The following is a 20,844-nucleotide window of genomic DNA, read 5'->3' as shown; positions in this document are numbered from 1 at the left end:
GTTTGAGTGGGAAATATAGTAGAGTATGGAACAAGATGCAACTTGGAGCAACAGTTTTTCCATTTACTCGTTTGCTCAACAACCCAGCACAAAATAAAGCTACATACTTGATTCGGATCGCAGAGCATTATTTTATCAATTAGTTGGAATTATGTACTCTTCTCACGGAATGCAGCTTTGCTGCAAAATATCCACTTTTGGCATGGAATCATTTCTTATCCCACAAACAACGGTCTTCGAGGAGAAAGATGACTGTTATGAAAGTGCTTCAAACATTACGGAATATGAGTTGATGTGTTAAGAAAATATCTAACACCCATGGAAAAAAAATCTTGTATATGAACTCCTTCAAAGAAAGTTATCCACCATCAACAAGAAAAGAGTAGCGACCATGCATTCCATCTAAAGAATGATAAAATACAATGATTATTAAATAATAAATCGATTTCATTGGTCGAATATTCTCAGTTTTCATGAATGTCATAGATTAGTCGACATGTTGTTATTTCCTGGTCACTGTTGTCGAATAAGTGTTCCATTATGGTTTGTTTATCAGCTATCCAATCACTATGAATATTATCAGTATTTATTGGTAAATCCTCCCCTCTGAATACTGAATGGAAATAAAAAAAGTCATAATTTATCTATGATGAATTTATTTGGAAAATGAATAATAATATAATGCAGAAACCACACAGGGTTGGGGCACAGTTATCGCTTTCCAGATTTGAGACCTGTATATGCCATCAATCATTCTTTTATTGCATCATAACAGCAACATGTCCGAGGACAGAGCCGTTCCCGCGCATTCAGACCTGTTTCCCGCCTTTTCCACCGTTCCCGCCAATATGGCAGCAGCTGGTCCAATCAGATGGCTTTTCAGTTCAGTTCCAGCGACACTCGTTGCAGCTCTGCGGTAGTGTCATAATATATTATAGTACTGTCCTTCCATCTCACTATATCTATAGTCATCCGTCGACCGGGCAATTGTTTAGCCCTGGATAATAAATCCTTAACATTTTTTTCTTCTTTCTGTGTCAGAGACCTACACACACATACACACAACACGTGTGACAGACTTGACACGTCAGCGGAATTCGTCGCAGCAGAAGCGACGTTAATTATTCAAATCGTTTTGACGCTCGTCAAACTGTCAAAAGTTGACAAAGGCTATGACGACCTTCACATATTAAAAAGTACGGAAGGATGCCACCCACCCGGACAAAAGCTCCAATCATTCCAACAATTTGTTAAAAAATTCAGTTCATCAAGTATGTGAATGGCAACTGACTGAATAATCGAGTTATTAAGGCTGATAGCACGATGGGGTTTATTAATTTGTGTCGAATTATCATAATTTAGCATTATCATCATTAACATTGGGAAACACGATTAAAAATATTATTTCCACGGGTTGAATATCAGTGCTATAGTTTTAAGAAAACAGACTTCTCTGGTGCTACATACAGTCAATCCAGATTATTGGTTTCAAAGAGTTGGTTTGAATGATAGTGACAAACATTCTTTACATGATAGGTGCATAGCAACTTGCGAATACGTGAAGGGGTTTTGGAGGTTTCACTTGCTTTGTAGTGAATGGAACCATCCTAGTAAACATTAGCACAATGTCTTTTGCACAGTGACCTTGAACTTCACTACAGAACACTCATTTGGAATTGAATAAAAGTTTTTAAAGACCATTCATCCCCAATAGTATGGAATACTCATGAAAGTTCAAGTACAGACCAAGTGAATTCATCACACAGAAAAAATGAATTCTAAAGAATATGGTCACAACTATAATGAAATAAGGGAGGGACAGCATACAAGATCGTGGAGTGTGACCAATAATTATAGATTCTGCTCAGATTAAAAACTTACAATAATAGTAAGATGCACCCATTCGATATCTTTGAACGATGCATGTGCATCATCAACCACTTTGATTGATGAGTACAGGTGATCGTATATATTTTACATTTTCGAGTATATTGCAGTACAAATTGGAGTCATTCCAATGAATACCATCCAATATTGGGAACGAATCTCCAAGGTTGAAGTTGCATGAAAGATCAATGACCCATGGTGTTCAAAATCGTAAATGATAATAATTCGCGCATGATGACTCTACTTGACATTATATCTGGTGCCGAGAGCAGCTGAGTAATAATTCAAACCGTTGGCGGGAAACTGAGATCCAAAATGGCTGCCGACAACTGTCACCAAGCGTTGGCTCATCTGCACAGCACGGTAACTGCTTCTGGTTCATGCCACTCCTAGAATTTATTGGCAGTATTATTATGCTCTCAGAGTGCTCTTGCTCTACGAGGTTTGCATTTGGCTCTGCCATCACTACCAACAATTCGTCATTTCACGAGATTTGCTCCTGCGTTGCAACATTTTTCTCGCCCCACTTGGATGTAATAAGCTGGTTTTCGTGCGTTTATGGAGGCCGAAAGTGATTGTTTTCTGACCAGGCCGGTGAAATTTTTACTTTAAAATAACCTTGAAGTCAGCTGATTCTGATTTGATGTGAACGTGTTTATGAAACTGAATCAGTTTATGCTTCTAGAATTGAATAAAGTATTCTGCAATAATATACTATCATTTTATTTGGATGAATGAAATACAGATGAGATATATTATAAACTATTGAAATTCGATTTTCAGAGTAGGATAGAACCTTCAACCTAAACTTCCGAAGTCGACAACAAGCATTGTTGACGTTGACATTCAGATTGGCCAAATTTCAAGTGTGCTAAAACAGCTGATCAAAAAACTTTTTACTATTTGTGTTTATTATTCAATAATAATTAAAACATTTATAATATTATCATCCTATTGTCTTTTGGAAGAATAAAAAAGTATAAACTCAACCTCCCACATAATTGAACATAATCTTTTAGGTTATTTAGACAAATCAGAATAAATTGGACAATTTCCTGATATTCAGATTACCTCAGATTTGCTAGAGCTATGACCTTCCACTTTTGCTTTCGGAAGTGCTTAATAAACAATTATTCTCATATATATATATATATATATATATATATATATATATATATATATATATATATATATATTGTTTATTTTTCTGTGTGGCGAAAAATAGCGTTCGCACCACGGGAAAGAATGTTTTTCCGGTACTCAATCTTTTCTTGTCCTCGGCCTACTGCCTCGGACTTGAAAACCGATTTCCAGCCGGAAAAGTCTCATATCCGGCCCTAGGTGCGAAATATACTACTACATTCTGTTAGGTTATCTAACCATTTCAATTCTTCATATTCTTGATGGTTTTTTCCTCAACTCATGATATAATATTAGGAATCTATTAATTCTACCATTCAATATCCCCAGATTGGTGCCATAATCTCATTATTGTCGATCTCTTGTTTCCAATGAAATCTCCACAGACAACTGCACTGAAACCCATTTTAAGCTTGCTTTTGAAACACTCCGACTCACTTAAAATCATTCACACAAAGTTAAGAAAAACTGATACAATGAAGCTCATATTCACCCTTCCTGCATCAATGGTATCAATTTGCTGAAGAGACTCACCTGTGAACAAAAGAGCAATCATTGATTGTTTGAAAGCCAATCATAATATGAATGAAGATTCATAGTCATAGTATCAAAAATATAGAAAAAACAAAGATTCTGTCAAAAAAGCATGTGGAGGAGTCATCAGATATATGCCCAATGTATGTATTTGATGTAATATAAATTATTATTCGATGTGATGAGAATATGAGAGGAGAATTGCACATGCCTTTCTCAACATTGATTGAGCATGTTCAGAAATCCATGCATCAGAAGAAATCTGAGTCCCAATAATATCACTTCTTGTGGAGGACTTCTCAAATAATTTCTTCATGAACTCAAACTGAATAATAGGCTACTAGGTCAAATAGAGTTCCCAGTGTCAAGAAGTTGAGATGCGTACTTTTAGAAAGCATGCGTACTAAAGTTAATTGACAAAGAGAGCAACAAAAACTAGACTGATCCGATAGGAAAGCAGACATAATCCAGAAACTCAGCGATCAATGGTGCACGAAATAGAGGGATCAAAACTAAAGCAGTGAAGCTCCTCTTGAATAAAGGGATTCATTTCAGCTACAGCTGAGTCGCAAGATGTATAAAGAGACTCTCTTGTTCAACTGGATCAGCTTATTGGATGAGTGCAATACCCATTTCCCAAAGTGGACTTCAATATCATACTTGAAGAAATGAGGAGAAAGTGGAAGGGAGAAAGTTAAAAAAGAGGAAGGAGAGAGTTAGTGGAGGAGCGTGGAGCGTGGACAGTGGGACATGGGAGAGGAATGTCAAGCGAAAGAAGAAGATTAAATAAAGGGATAAGTGAAAATTTTTTGAGGAGAACTTGGATGAGAAGAAGAAAATAGGGAGGAGGATGGGATGAATATTGATGTAGAAGTGAGTTGGATGATCATTCTGGAGTCGAATGGAGGAACAATGGGTTTTTGGAAGGAGGAGCGAGAATATTAAGAAGAAGAAGAAGAAGAAGAAAAAGAAGAAAAAAAAGAAGAAGGAGCAGAAGAGAAAGAAGACGGACAAAGAGAGAAGAGGAAGAGTTCAATTATCAGGGGGAGGGAACGTTAGGAATAGTATGAGTACAAGAGAAAGAGCATGAACAGAAACTGAAGCACAAATGGAAGAATTTGAAATGAAGAAGATAAAAATGTTGAAGGAGAATGACACAAAGGTGATGCATGAGCAGGGTGATAGGAGAGAATGACAACATGAGTGATGAAGAGAGAAGATAGTAGAAAGGAGGAAGAGAAAACATTCTGAGATGAAATAATTTCGGGAAAATAAAAGTGAAGAAAGCAAATAGAATTCCGTAGACGAAAGTAGAGAGATAAGAATAGAGATAGAGGAGGAGGAATGAAATGTGTAGGGACACAAGTGAAAATGTTTAGATAGAGTGTAATAAACTACTCTATAACAGCATGAGACTTGAAAAGCAATAACAGTGTCAAAAGGCGATAAGAATCACAGAAATATGGTGGATGAGGTAAGATACAATAATATGGTAGATAGTGAGAGGATGGTGGGAAGGATAGAGAACGTGAAACATAACTTGCACTGAGTTGACAGGGTCTCCTAGAATTTAATCCTAGCATATTGCCGGACTTTCCATTCTTGACTGAGTCTAATGCTTCTTTATTGAACGGCAGCTCGCTCACTCAGCCTGCTACATCCATGCAATCTTGCAGTCTTATAAACAAGTAACGAAATCGCTCCTCAGAACAATATGGCCACTGCACCACCGCATTCAACTGCCAATGTTATTGTTGAGAGCTATCCAACGAGAGATCGAATACTGAAATCTAGATTGTTTTTTTTTTTTGAGGAACTAAATTATCAAGTTGAAGCACAACACTAAAATTCATCTTATACGAATGGAATAATGTCTAAAAGAAGATACTTATGGAATAAAAAGTCAAATTATGGACTGAATTCATATATTCGACCATAATCACTCTCAGCATAGCAGTTAAACATTATATTCTCTAAATATTGGACAGTACATTCATAACTATGAATATATATGACTTTTTTATGCGAATTGGGCAGTGAATGATTATAAATAAACCCTAGCAGGCCGTTGATACGAATAAAAATTAGCTGGTGATATCAAAGCTGCCATGATAACGATCGCTAGATTAAATATTTGTCATAATTGTTTTGACTCAAATTAGAGTTGATTACTGTGAAGCCACCACTCATACCCTGACTACATGATTATTTGATCACAGCTCGAGGATGATCAAAAGCATTAATAAATTGTCCAGTTCAGGATCTATCTAAAAAATCTGAATGAATTGACGAGCTCACAAGGTATTTTCGTACAGAAGTCTTCATTTTGAATCAATCTGGGTCACATGAGTCAAGATATGTAATGAGTCATGGAATATTCCAGTGATTCATTGACCGAGCGAAGTGAAGTCTAAGATTCAAGTCGACGGTTTGGCATTTCTCTTAATGTTTGAATGTTTAAATTCTTAAATGTTTGAATGTTTAAATGTTTAGATGTTCATATGTTTATATGTTGCGCATTTACGGCGAAACGCAGTTATAGATTTTCATGAAATTTTTTCAGGTATGTTCCTTTTTTAATTGCGCGTCGACGTGTATACAAGGTTTTAGGAAATTCTGCATTTCAAGGATAATACAAAAAGGAAGAAGGAGCCTGCTTCATACGCCAATGTTAGAGTAAAAATCAGACTATAGAATTAATTATTCATCATAAATCAGCTGACAAGTGATTAGACAGATGTGTGGAGAAGCCAGTCTATTGCTGAATTTCCATAAGGTCTATAGTTTCAATCAGGTACTTGTGGATGAGAATACTGCGTGAGGTCTACTGTTCACAGAACTACTAGTATGATAGAATCCATAAAGAAGGGAGAGGAAAGTCAATTGAACCCTTCATAACTTAGTATTGGATACTGATTTCAGTCGTAGAATAGTCTACTTACTTTCAAGTCTGAAGATGCATACAGACTCACGCATCATGAACACGCACATTCTGCTCCCCATTAGCTGCTTCTATGCTTATTCTATTTGAATCTTACAGTTTAAGTGAAAAATACAGATTTAATAGGCTGAACATCAGCTGATGTACGTTCGTGGCGTAGAAGTCTTCTCAAGAATCCATAATCGAGAGTTTTGTAATACTGTATGCTTTGAATATTTTTCTAACTATCATGATTCTTCCAACAGAGCAGAAACCCCACGGATCCTATTTCAGTTATCAAGGGAGTGTGTAATTTAACAAGAACAAACGAGTCGTCCTAAAAGTGAGCAGCGCATGAGAGAAGATCGTACTATTGCTGAGTTGAAGCTGGAGTAGGAGAAATGCAGCAGCACTGCAGGAACAGGGAAGTGAATGATGAGGCTCACAGAGATTTGTAGAGTGTTCTTTGAATAAAGAGAGCAATTAAAAAACAGCCTTCAACGATGGGGTCAATTGACATGCACAGGAGTAATAAGAGAGGTGCGGAAAATCCTGGAGCAACGATTACCGCAGAAATATATCAACGCCTGAGGGGAGAAGATTGTACAGAACCATCAACTTCATGCAGTTTCATGCACATGTTTCTCCCGTGCAGCTCTTTACCATCGTCGAATTTGAAAAAGGTGACTGCCGGTGACGTGACAGTCATTAAACCTGACAGACCACCCGGAAATTTGTCTGCTTTCGCATGTAGATTTCGAGGTTGGAGTTCAACTAGAGGAAGAAGAAACTAGTAGGATTCATAGTGTATGAAGACACTTCATGCAGTGCTGGAGAGCCTGCAGTGTTCCAATGTAGTGCTAACCGCTTGGCTAGCAAGTTTTCATGATGAATAAACTATTAGGAATCCTATTTTATGAACCAGTTCTATTTTGTTGGAGCATTCTTTTTCAAAAAAGTAATTCGCTGTTACTCATGCAATATACGGACTTCAAATAAGATCACAATGCTTGCAGCAACTGTTAATTTGAATATCCTAGGATTATGGATATTGTATTTCAATACTAGCTATCCCGGCGAACTTCGTACCGCCAAATAGTATTAATGCACCTCATAACAAACTTTAGCTGGATGCACACCTGAGGCGGCGCGATACGACATTTTGCATCCAGGTGCTTCTTGCTTATTGGTTTGAATGAAGAACTCACACACACTAAATCGGGCATGGCGTGGATAACAGTGTGATAAGGCAATCTCTATAGAATCAACACTTTTTATCACCAAACCGCGCCTCCTCAGGTGTGCTTAGCTTCAGCTTAATTGATGCACTATATTATTATGAAAAATATTCAACAATCAGTATTTGCATTTATATCTCAAACTTTACATTCATGAACTTCCTATGTGCTTAGTGAGTTGTTCAGCAGTTTAGATTTCTAGATATGGTTGAATGCAGCTTGCTGGGAAATTGAATGGTATAACTCCTTGCTGCTGATTTCCTCGTGCATATTCTTAATTCACAGCATTTCGAGTTTTACGACCCAAGTTTGGACGTCGTTCGTTCTGCAGCATTATTATAAGAATTAAAATCTTGTGAATCAGTAGGAAAAAATCTGGTCAAGCGCACTCACACAACTTTCCTTGCGTTATGAAAATTGATCACCTGACGCTAGTGTTCACGCGCATCTCAAGTCTACTATTCAAAGATCTCAGCCAGTTGGTGTCAGGACAATAACGCTGGAGACACGCGTAGTCTGCTATCTTTTCATAGTGAATGATTCAATAGAATCAACAGTTGCCAACAGTTTGCAATTGAATAATCACATTTTCTCGAATTTCGAGCTTATTTTTACAGATATGAGACTTGTGGCAGTTGATAGAGCTCATCAATTACTATTTTAGGTATAAATTTGATCAAAATCGTTGGAGTTGTTTTCAAGGAAATCGCGAAAAACCCTGTTTTTTACAACATTTTAGACGCCATCTTCAATTGCATTCGATCAAAATTGTTCGTGTCGGATCCTTATAGTGTAAGGACCTCAAGGACCTTAATCTACCGACGGGTGTTGGATGACGCAATGATTATAACAGCTGATTTTTATTTCTGTGTGTGGCCAGCTAACAAATCCTCTCCCACAAGGATCACATGTAATCTTTGAAGGACCGTAGGGAAGAGTCCTGGAGTCGGATCATAAATTTGATAGGCCATAAACCTGCTCCTGAATATAACAAACACAGTTAAGAAAAATCATGAAATTCGGTACACACATAAAAAAGTTATTGAATGTCAAAATCTGAGGCTCGATTCCTATTATAGATTTTTATTCCTATAGATTTATTCAAATTATCATACAATCTATATGCATCAGAGAAGAATCATTTACAGAATGATGGAGTGATTGTATACGTTGAAACTGATATTTACGTTGAAGTTGAGGTGCCAGAAATAGATTTCATTCCTATAGATTTATTCAAATTATCATACAATCTATATGCATCAGAGAAGAATCATTTACAGAATGATGGTGTGATTTTATACGTTGAAACTGATATTTACGTTGAAGTTGAGGAGCCAGAAATTCGACACGCCAACTGTTTGAATCTCCGCCTCGAAACACAAGTAAGTACATTTGTCATTACTGCGATATATATATACATAGGTCACCTTCCAACGCAGATTTAACAGAATTCATCAACAGTATGAGACATCTGTTCGAGTGATCAAGTGGGAATGTTGCCCATGTAGTTGTAGGAGACTCTAATATCAACACCATAGAACCAAACAAGCATCGTCAACTGCATGATCATGAGAGCTTACTCAGTGAATTTGGTTTTGCTCACTGTATTAAACAGCCTACTCGCGTCCACGACAACACAGCTCACATTTTAGTGAATTTCAAAGAAGACCTGATGCTATAGTTCTTCGAAACTCAATAACAGACCACTACATCACTATTCTAGGAATAAGAAGCAACAAAGATATTGATAATGCAGAGAAGAAGCAAAACAGAGAAGTCTTCAACAAAGTAAAGTTTTCATCACTGCTTGTGGAAGAAACATGGGACTCCATTCACATGCAGGATAGTACTGAAGGCGCATTGAAAGAGTTTGTCACTATAATGAATAAGCACATGGAAGAATGTAAGAAAGCTTACTTTGTTCTACATAGTAAGAAGAAAATCAAGCCATGGATATCAGTGGGAATAATATCATCAATAAGGAGAAGAGATAAACTTCACAAACAATGTAGAAATAATAATTATATCAAATTTGCAACTACACCAATATTACAGGAAATTCAGAAACCTATTAAGTAGAGTTATAGAAGAAGCAAAAAACAATATTTTTCCCACATGTTTGGAAACTTAAGAAATGCGAAGCAGACATGGAAGGTGATATGTGAAATAACTTGTGCCGAAATTTATTTATTTTTCTTTTAAATTATAACTTTTCCAAGATAACATTTTATTAGAGTGCTGGATTAACGTTGTGGTTCTCTCAGTATCGGAGTAGTTTCATGATGTCATTCCGCGCATTACATAATCAAATTCTGATATTTCCTCTATTGTTTTCCAACGTTTTCCTTGAGTACTTAGAATTCATTGTTGTAGACGCGAAATCATCATAAAAAATCAGATGAACGTCCATTCTATTGCTGAGTCTTCTACTTTGATTGAGGGAATTTTCCTGTATTCTGTCTTTGTTAGTTTTATTCCTCTCTCGTTCTATTGAGGGAAATTTATTGTCGTCCTCACCACGTCCTTTGTAATTGGTAATTTTTTTTGGCTTCATTGCTAGCCCTGATATCTATTTTTTGAGCCTGATTCGGTCGACTTGGACACCTGAACAGGAGACCGCTTTTAGATTATGTGGGGTACAGAAATTATTTCCTGAGCTGATTTATTCCTTATCTGATTTAATCATGACATATTCGTCTTGTTTTTTGTTCTCTCCTGGAAACTAAAGATATTATTTGGAATCATTTATCCGATCATCAGTTTTGAAATCGCTAATATTTTTATTAAATTATTAATGGCGTAGTTAATTTCCATTCAGATCGGTTGACTGCTGCACTTTATTATTATTGTAGGCTATGGATTAGTAACAGTCGAAAACCCATTTAAGGGTGAGTAATGAATATTTTATAGTATTGTTGTATTGTCTTTATTTTGATAATTTTACTTGTATGTATCAGGTAACAACCCCTGATTGAACGATTTTTTGTTATCTTTATTTTCAATGGATTAATCAATTATTCTATAATCAAATTTTACTCAATTTTGCAGTCCTACATCTGAGATGTATGACGATATCCTAATGTACAAGAAAGTTATACTGAATGGAGTATCTTCCTACTCTTTATTTTATTGGTACAGTCATTCATATCTCTGGAATTTTGTAATTGTGAGTAAAGTTTGAAATACTCACTGGTTGTACATCAACTGCAACTCTGTAACTTAGATTTCGAATTCTACAATCAAAACCTATTTCTTCTGATGTTCATTCAATTTTTAATGTAAATTGTATATATTGTATTCATTAGATGATTTCATGAGAAATCATTCATTGAATACAATATTAAATAAGTTATTTATTCTATCATTACTAAGTAGTTGTGACTTGTGTTGCAGGTTTTTTTGTGTGTGTGTATTCTTGAATACTTGGGCTTACGAATTCGCCGACCTAGATGGCCGGTGATATCGGACATCTGACCTTGTCGTGCGAGGCTGGAAGACGATCTTCGATCTGACGCCACTAGCCCGTTGCCTGGAGGCCATCACCCTTCATCCTCATCCATCACCCTTTGGACACCGGACTCGAGGACGACAGATCTTAGATAAGTACTTCATACCCCCCACTACAATATCAGATGTGCCCCCGTTAATTCGGTCTCTTAATTAAAGACATGAGTGTTTGGTCTCTTAAAGACATATTATGTTTGTCTCTTAAAGACAGATTGATTATTTGATTATTCATGTAAAGATTTATTTTATAATATTTTCTATATTATTTCTATTATTATAAGAGCAGTTAGTCAACCGCATATCTATGTTCTTATTCCCAAGACCCTCAAACCACTAGAATTAGGATCACATTATTGATAGGATTCAAGTCCACAGACCTAAGGGCCTAGCACAATTTCAACAACTAAGCCTTCTCCGGCAAAATCATTTGTCACCAGTAGATCGGCTTAAACTGAAGTTCAGAGATCAAGAACACAAATAAAAAACTGGATGTACAAGGAAGAGAATAATGAAGACATTGCAAAAGTTTTCATCGAATTCTTCAAAAATATGGGATCTGAACTGGCACAAAATATATTAAACAATCAACAGCCTGCAGACGAACTCACAGTTACAAACACTAGAGTATGTGAGACAATATTTTTTAACCTATTGATGAAGAAGAAATGATAAAAATAATCAGCAGTTTCAAATCACACAGCGCACCAGGCCCAGATAACTTCAGACCGGAGCTATTCAAACAGAACAGTATAGCTCTTGCTAGACCATTAACACTGATTGCCAATAAAATCCTAGGATAAGGTACCTTTCCTCAGTGTTCGAAGGAAGCTATTATATGCTCAATTTTAAAAGCAGGGGACAAGAAAGATTTGAACTGTTATAGACCACAATCACATTCAAATATATTAGCAAAAAATTTTGAGAAATGTATCAAATCAAGACTTCCTTGAAAAGAAACATATTTTATCACCAAATCAATATGGCTTTAAATCGAACTGTAGTACCAATGATGCAATCCACAATGTAATTTCACAAATAACAGAAAAAATCAACTGTGAGGAGAAACCACTGGCAATTTTCCTGGACCTGAAAAAAGCATTTGATACTGTGTAACATGATATTCTGCTGGAGAGACTCTACAACTATGGAATCAGAGGAGTGGCATGGGATCTATTCAAAAGCTACTAGTCAAACCGGACCCAGAGTGTCAGAGTCAATGGACAAAGAAGCAGCAAGCTCAAAGTTGAATATGGATTACAGCAAGGTACAGTCCTTGGTCCAACACTCTTCGTGATTCATATAAATCCTCTGTGCAGTATGGAAATTGAAGGCAATATATTTGCAGATGACACAGTTCTTTTGTTTTCAGGACCAACGTGGCCAATAGCATGGAGTTAAGCTGAAATTGGATTACAGAACATCTCACATTGGCTAGATCAGAATCTGCTTACTCTCAACTATGACAAGACCTACTTTCTTACTTTCTCAGCTACACAACATGGACCGCCCACATAAAACCTTCTAACAGTCAACTTTTCCAACACCACGGCATTCACTATCCACAGAAAACCAACAATAGAGTACCTCGGCATCATACTAGATTCTTTTCTACGCTGGCATCATCATATAGATTGCCTCTGCAATAAGTTAAGAAAATAATATTCAAGTTAAAAATGCTGAGAACAATAATATACGAGAAGTGCATGGAGATGATCTACTATTCCTTTGTTCAATCTTTGCTCACCTATGGAATTGTATGATGGAGAGGAACAAACTACGTTCACCTCGACCCCCTCATAAAAGTGCGAAAACTAATAATAAAAATAATCAAGCAGAAGCCACCTCGTTATCCATCAGACCAGCTCTACAATGAGTTTGGTGTGATGGACGCAAGACAACTCTACTCCCTAGAAATTATTTGCAGACTGCACAAGAACCGAGAGAGCTTCAAAACAGAAACCACTGTCATAACACAAGGAATAGAAGCCTAATTATCACGAGCGTGGCTAGGAAGGCAACATACCAACGACACTTCAACTTCCTAGCACCAGAACTCAACAATTTACTTCCTGTACACATCAAGATAATAGAAAACTCAAAAAAAAAATTGAATGCGCCGTTAAAAACTGGATCACAACAACTGGAAAACGTAATATAGAAAACATAGTTTCGAACAATATGTGAGCTCACTTACCCAATGTAACGTTCACTCTAAATTCAATTGTATTACCACTACACCTGCTCTAGAACATGGGTTTCCCTTAGTTGAGTAGGTTAATTTCCGAAAAAATTCAATTTATTTATATTTGTAGTGAATTTCATATATTTTGTTTTTGAATATTATATACATTATATAATTATTAGATTGGTTTTTTGTATATCAATGAAAATGAAATTTATTTCTATAAATGAAATTTATTGTATAATTTGCGACAAACTAATCAATGTGTGTGTAGGTAGGTTCGTTTTTTTGCAAATTTTACAATTTTTTGCAATCTTAATACTTGGATATTCTAAACAGAGCATATATGCCAGACTTCGTTTATTAATATGTAACATGAGTAAAATTTATACATTCCTATAATTCAAGGATGAACATTAATAGGTCAGACATTGATGTGGTTTAAACTCAATCCGATTACTTGAATTATTTCATCAGGAATTAATTCACATTATCAATAAATTTCAAGAAGGAAATCACTAAAATGAAATAGAAGAATCTATTGCACTCCGTCAACCTCGGTGAGAGAAGAGGAAAAAGGGACTAGCAAACAAGAGAGAAAACACCAAGGTAGAAGAAAAAAAAGGAGGAGTAAAAGAAAGAAGAATGGAAGAAGCGTAAGAAATCTGAAAAGTGTCGCTTTTCGTCACTCTACTTTTTGACAAGGCAGTGTTTCGTTTTGCTACGCACAAAAACTATGGACCTTCCCCTCTTTTCTTCACTTCTCTCCACCATCACGTCCACTAGGACTCCCTTCAAGTTTCTCAAACACCCTTCTATCAGGATGTTTCGTCTCTAGATATTCGAGACTTGATCATTCCACCTCTTTGGCAAAATCCCAAAACTTCAATTTGGTTCCGTTGAGGCGATGTGCCTGCAAGGGCAATATCATCGAACAGTACAGGGACTATAATAATCTTATCAATCTTATCACTTCTCTTGAATACTGTATGCAGGATTCCCAAAATAATTCCAAAAAAGTAGAAATAAACAGAGGTTAGGGTAAATATTTATTGAGATACCTTTATCTAGATGGCAAAAAGACTTGAGCTATTTTATCTTTTGATGATCGGAGGTAAGCGCCAAATGCTACTGCACATTGTATATAATTATAATTATCATTACATTTTCCATTGATATCTGAGCTGTTATACTGGAATGAGAAGGAAGTTTTGTAATCTGCTCTCAAATTGATGAAAGCAGAATTTTTCCAATCTACTCTAGAATACAAACATATGCATTGGCGGACTGAAATTCCAATAGTTATACTCGAATGAATTATCTTCAGCAATAATGGATAATATTGTATGATAGTCTCATAGTCTGTTCCATCCTCTTATCATCCCAGTCAATTTGGGGAATCACATGATAGGCTAATAATAACTAGTACTTGAATTGTGCAACAAACGAAATCCCTATTAATAGATTTATGTTTTATTAGTAAAAAATCAATGACTGGCTAATATGCATACGTGAAATACAAATGTATTATGAACCATCAAGAAATTGGATAGTTTACTGGATAAGTTCGTTCTCCAAGATCTTCCATAGAATATTCAACCCTTTATTATTCTGTTTTTATTGGATATTACAATGAGTATTCTCAATAGAATTATAATAATTTGATTCATTATCACAATTTCTATCATTGCATGAGAGGTGAAGGATATTGAATCTACTAATTCCAATGTGACGTGATGGAAGAATGATCCACTACAAGAAAAATTAAATAGGGATATCAACACACTAGAACTTTCTAGTTGAGGAATGCAAAGACACAGAAGCCGTTGTACAAAATAAATATTTCTGTTAAAAGAAAAGAAACAGGCAGGTAAAATATGGAACAGGCGAAATATTCAGACTTCTGTATCAATAACAGAGAGATTCTACCCTTCTATCTCAGTCAGTATCCTCATGTTGCAGTATGTAATGGTGATAGTGACTGCACAATGCAAGTGAATGCCGCCTGAAGACAAAACGTGGCCCCGAATAAGGAAGCATTCGTGCCGGCCTCACTAAAGACAAGGGAATGATGACAATAAAGGATGTTGTGGTGGGGGGTGTGGAAGGAACAAACGCCATTCCAGATCTTTCCTTCTTTGGGTTCCTCTCTCTCACTCCAGGGGAGCAGTATGACACCCTTGGACATTTCATCCCTTGCCTCGCCGAAGGTACACATTCCTCACTGCCTCATACACCCTTCCCTTCTTACAATGGGAGGGGGCTATACCATTCCTACCAAGCTATCCCCCCTCAAACATCCCTTATCTCAGCGATCCTGCGACCATTAGTTTTTCCCGAGAATCTCTTTTGTCATTACGACAAGGAACCATCCATCCAAGTCTTTTCCATTTCGTAAACTTTTTATCTTTTTTCATATGTTTCATCACTCTCTCTCATCCTATTCTTTTCCGTCATCCGATTTTCTTTCTTTCTCTGTTCTTCGCCGTTTCCTACATAATCTTCTCCTCCTCCTCCTTATTTTTGTTGTTGTTCTTTTTATTTTTCTTCTTCTTCTTCTTCTTCTTCTTCCTCTTATTTTTCAGGAGCCTTTTAGCTCTGCAGGGGTAGAATTCATTACTGGGAGGATATGCATTGTAAAGTATTAAATCTGGGTAGATAAAAAGCCCTAACAGAAACAGTAATAGGTCTGAAAATAAAGTAACTGGCTAATATCGCCAAATAGATAATAACTAAGATTAGATAGCATCAGCTTGTTCTGGCTAAATGGTACAAAAACCTAAAAAGGATTTGAAGGAATTTTCTTCTTCTTCTTCTTCTTCTTCTTCTTCTTCTTCTTCTTCTTCTTCTTCTTCTTCTTCTTCTTCTTCTTCTTCTTCTCTTCTTCTTCTTCTTCTTCTTCTTCTTCTTCTTCTTCTTCTTCTTCTTCTTCTCTTCTTCTTCTTCTTCTTCTTCTTCTTCTCTTCTTCTTCTTCTTCTTCTTCTTCTTCTTCTTCTTCTTCTCTTCTTCTTCTTCTTCTTCTTCTTCTTCTTCTCTTCTTCTTCTTCTTCTTCTTCTTCTTCTTCTTCTTCTTCTTCTTCTTCTTCTTCTTCTTCTTCTTCTTCTTCTTCTTCTTCTTCTTCTTCTTCTTCTTCTCTTCTTCTTCTTCTTCTTCTTCTTCTTCTTCTTCTTCTTCTTCTTCTTCTTCTTCTTCTTCTTCTTCTTCTTCTTCTCTTCTTCTTCTTCTTCTTCTTCTTCTTCTTCTTCTTCTTCTTCTTCTTCTTCTCTTCTTCTTCTTCTTCTTCTTCTTCTTCTTCTTCTTCTTCTTCTTCTTCTTCTTCTTCTCTTCTTCTTCTTCTTCTCTTCTTCTTCTTCTTCTTCTTCTTCTTCTTCTTCTTCTTCTTCTTCTTCTTCTCTTCTTCTTCTTCTCTTCTTCTTCTTCTTCTCTTCTTCTTCTTCTCTTCTTCTTCTTCTTCTTCTTCTTCTTCTTCTTCTTCTTCTTCTTCTTCTTCTTCTTCTTCTTCTTCTTCTTCTTCTCTTCTTCTTCTTCTTCTTCTTCTTCTTCTTCTTCTTCTTCTTCTTCTTCTTCTTCTTCTCTTCTTCTTCTTCTTCTTCTTCTTCTTCTTCTCTTCTTCTTCTTCTTCTTCTTCTTCTTCTTCTCTTCTTCTTCTTCTTCTTCTTCTCTTCTTCTTCTTCTCTTCTTCTTCTTCTTCTTCTTCTTCTTCTCTTCTTCTTCTTCTTCTTCTTCTTCTTCTTCTTCTCTTCTTCTTCTTCTTCTTCTCTTCTTCTTCTTCTTCTTCTTCTTCTTCTTCTTCTTCTTCTCTTCTTCTTCTTCTTCTTCTTCTTCTTCTTCTTCTTCTTCTTCTTCTTCTTCTTCTTCTTCTTCTTCTTCTCTTCTTCTTCTTCTTCTTCTTCTTCTTCTTCTTCTTCTTCTTCTTCTTCTTCTTCTTCTCTTCTTCTACTACTTCTCATTCTTCTTCTTCTTCTTCTTCTTCTTCTTCTTCTTCTTCTTCTTCTTCTTCTTCTTCTTCTTCTTCTTCTTCTTCTTCTTCTTCTTCTTCTTCTTCTTCTTCTTCTTCTTCCTCTTATTTTTCAGGAGCCTTTTAGCTCTGCAGGGGTAGAATTCATTACTGGGAGGATATGCATCCATAAAAAATTATTAATTATTCCATAATAACCAAATAAAAAATACAGTGGGAGTCAGTTCCAGTTATAGACAGAACGTATTATTATTGTTATGCCTAGTCACTAGGGATGAATGTAGTCACGAATTATTTTTCTAGAATCTGACCAAAACCCCTTGGCAGAGCTTTATTGCAATCAGATGGTGTGCAATGTGAAAAAACATCTGATCACGTGGCTAATTATTAAGTAGCATGGAATTAATATTAATGTATAGAATATTAGCTAGCATGTAAAGAGCATAAATAAAAAACCAAATAAAAATAATTTAATGTATTCAGGAAATAAGAGGTACCAGGCGCATGAATACCGAATAAAATTTGCATGCACCAATAGTAAAACGGCAGTTAATAGGCGGCAACTGTAGGCCAATTCAAAATATTTCTATATATTTATATAAATGTACTAGATTTTGTGTTAAAACTTTGTATAGTCTATGTTATCGATATGGCTCGAATGCAAAGAATTATTAATCATACAATCTAAGCAATATTTGGCATTTTTTGTAAGATCTATTTGAACCTAATGGCGGAGGACTAAGATATTTAAATTTTATGCTAATTTGAAAGTCGGAAATAGGATCTGTAAAACTTGAGAAAGGAGAACCAGCACTCGCCAACCAAATGCCACCAGGAGAGGACCCCAAATATTTTAGAGCGTAGTACCTTGATAATGATTTTGTAAAAGTTAAAGTTAAAGTAAATTATTAAATTTCTTAAAAGACTTCGTGATGCTATGTGAAGCAGAAGTCACTTTCATTTTTTAAATAAATTTATAACCCCTGGAAGAGACGATTCCGGCTACCATATTCCCGGACCACATGGAGTTGGATCGACATCGGCGCTTACAAGAAGATTTTCGACACGTGAGTGATAAATTTGAATTAGTGATGGCGCCCTAGTGCTTCGAATTAATCTGATGATCAAAGCTAGCTCGCCGAAAGGGTTTTTATTATAAATTAAGAAATTAATAAGAGTAATACTTGCGCAAGTAAAATTAGTATTAAAGGTATTTTGAAAGAAAAAAAGATAGATCAATATTTCAGAAATTTCTATTAAATCAAAGAAGTACAAAATCTAGGCTATTAAAACATATGCATATGATATTTAATTTTTGCAATACAATTTGCGATAATTTATTATAGCTCTAATTCACTAGATGAATGGCTCTACCTATTCCGTCAGGTGCCGAATCTTGCACCCTGAGATAAAAATATATATTCGATACAAAGAAATCTACTAAGTACTAGAGATTTTAATATATATATATTTGGATTATTAGTGGCTAATTTATCAAGCTGATCTTAAAGCACCCATTTTTAATTGAATTGTCTAAGTCGACAAGTATTAGCAAGCGCATATCGCAACTACATGCAAAAGAATGCATATGATTTTAAGATAAAGGCACATGGTAATGCTTCGTGCCATAAATCTAGAATATAAAATTTAGCCTGTGATATTTTACTGATTTCAATTATTGTTCTATTTTTATATTATATTTTTTTTTATCGCTCTTTATATATTTTTTGCCTCGCTTTATTTTTTGCATTATTTGTTTAATATATGTATGAAACGTTCATGGTGTGCAATTTATTTTTATTCCTCAACACTATAGTATAAGTATCATATTTATATATATTTATTATTTATTGAATTACAAGAGTTATAGGAGAAGCCCATATCTAGCCTATCAAGATTTTTTAAGACTGAATACTATTAGAAAACCACGACCTAATTATATCAAATCTCATGCTTTACCGACTGATGCCAAGCAGGAGGCTAATCGTTATTTAAATATAAAGAATAACGTGACAGCATCCATAAAAATTATTAATTATTCCATAATAACCAAATAAAAAATACAGTGGGAGTCAGTTCCAGTTATAGACAGAACGTATTATTATTGTTATGCCTAGTCACTAGGGATGAATGTAGTCACGAATTATTTTTCTAGAATTATCTCTCAATTTCATTGTATAATCTTGAAATTTATATATATATAAAAGCGAAATGGCACTCACTCACTGAATGACTGACTCACTCACTCACTCACTCACTCAATCACTCACTCACTCACTCGCAGAAAAATCTACCAGACCAAAAACGTTCAAATTTGATAGGTATGTTCAACTGGCCCTTTAGAGGCGCACTAAGAAATCTTTTGGCAATATTTTAACTCTAAGGGTAGTTTTCAAGGGTTGAAAGTTCGTCTTTTAGCATGTAAATTCTTCTTATTCCAATCTCTTAATTATAATTGAAAAATGTCCAACCATATGTTAATATAGAACTATAATCTAGAGAGAGTACCTCTTCGAAACATTTGTTAACTGGTAACTAAATTAATATTTTTTTCAGGTTGACATTAAGTTGAGTTGACTTTGTTAGGTTGTCACCAAGTTGAAGATTGAAATGCATTTATCGCGGAAAAATTGATTGGGCACTGCTACTTCAATCAGAGCTATTCCTGGGAATATTATATTACTTGCCGTCAGGCTCGCTTCGCTCGCCATATCCGTTTAGCCAGACGTTTAGTCTGGACCCCCGACTGGATCGTCCTAACATATGATAAAAATGCTCAAATGAAAAATGCTGATCCCATTCTTGGACGACCCAGTCGGGGGTCCAGGGGGCGGAGCCCCCTGGCTAGATGGATATGGCGAGCGATGCGAGCCTGACGGCTAGTCAAGAATAAAAAATCGCAAATAAATATTAGATGAATAAGTTAATTCATTGTTCAAGTATATTATGAACCTTCTTGAGGATTAACCCTTATTAACCAAACATTAACGCTGATTTTCTGTCTTTTCGGATGGGCTTCAACATGGCAATTCAACATCGCCTTGATAGTTCTTTAGTATGAATGTCATACTTTTCCAACAAATAATTTAATCCCTGAAGAGTGATTCTGTTTGTTTTTCGATCTAAGCAGTTTAATAAGCCAATTCTTCGCTCAACAAACATGGCAGTCCATTTATTCCTGTGATGGCTGTTTGCATGGCCCATTTCCGAGATTAAATGAGGAAAAATCGTAATTAATATTCGTATTCGTGCCACACCCAAGTCAGCAATTCAATTTTTCTGTTCTTCTCTCTGAAGCAATCAAGCGAGAGTGGCGTTATGTTACTATGCAATTTGTATATCATGAATAAATTCAACTACAGATTTCATCATAATCACATCAGAATTTGAAAAATATATACTCTGAAAGAGTTTATATTGTTGTAATATTTTTTTCACAAGTTTTGGACTTCGATTATCATTCCTATTGAGCTTTT

General features: G+C 35.6%; 1 protein-coding gene across 1 annotated transcript in view; it reads right to left on the bottom strand.

Moving 5' to 3' along the window:
- LOC111047136 (CUGBP Elav-like family member 4) overlaps window positions 1–20,844 on the bottom strand; it is a 461,039-nt gene that overhangs the window by 47,380 nt on the left and 392,815 nt on the right. The window lies entirely within an intron of this gene.

The sequence above is a fragment of the Nilaparvata lugens genome, chromosome 8, assembly GCF_014356525.2.
Source record: "Nilaparvata lugens isolate BPH chromosome 8, ASM1435652v1, whole genome shotgun sequence".
Lineage (NCBI taxonomy): Eukaryota > Metazoa > Arthropoda > Insecta > Hemiptera > Delphacidae > Nilaparvata > Nilaparvata lugens.
The sequence above is the reverse complement of the archived record's forward strand: the minus strand, read 5'-3'. Positions and strand labels throughout refer to the sequence as shown.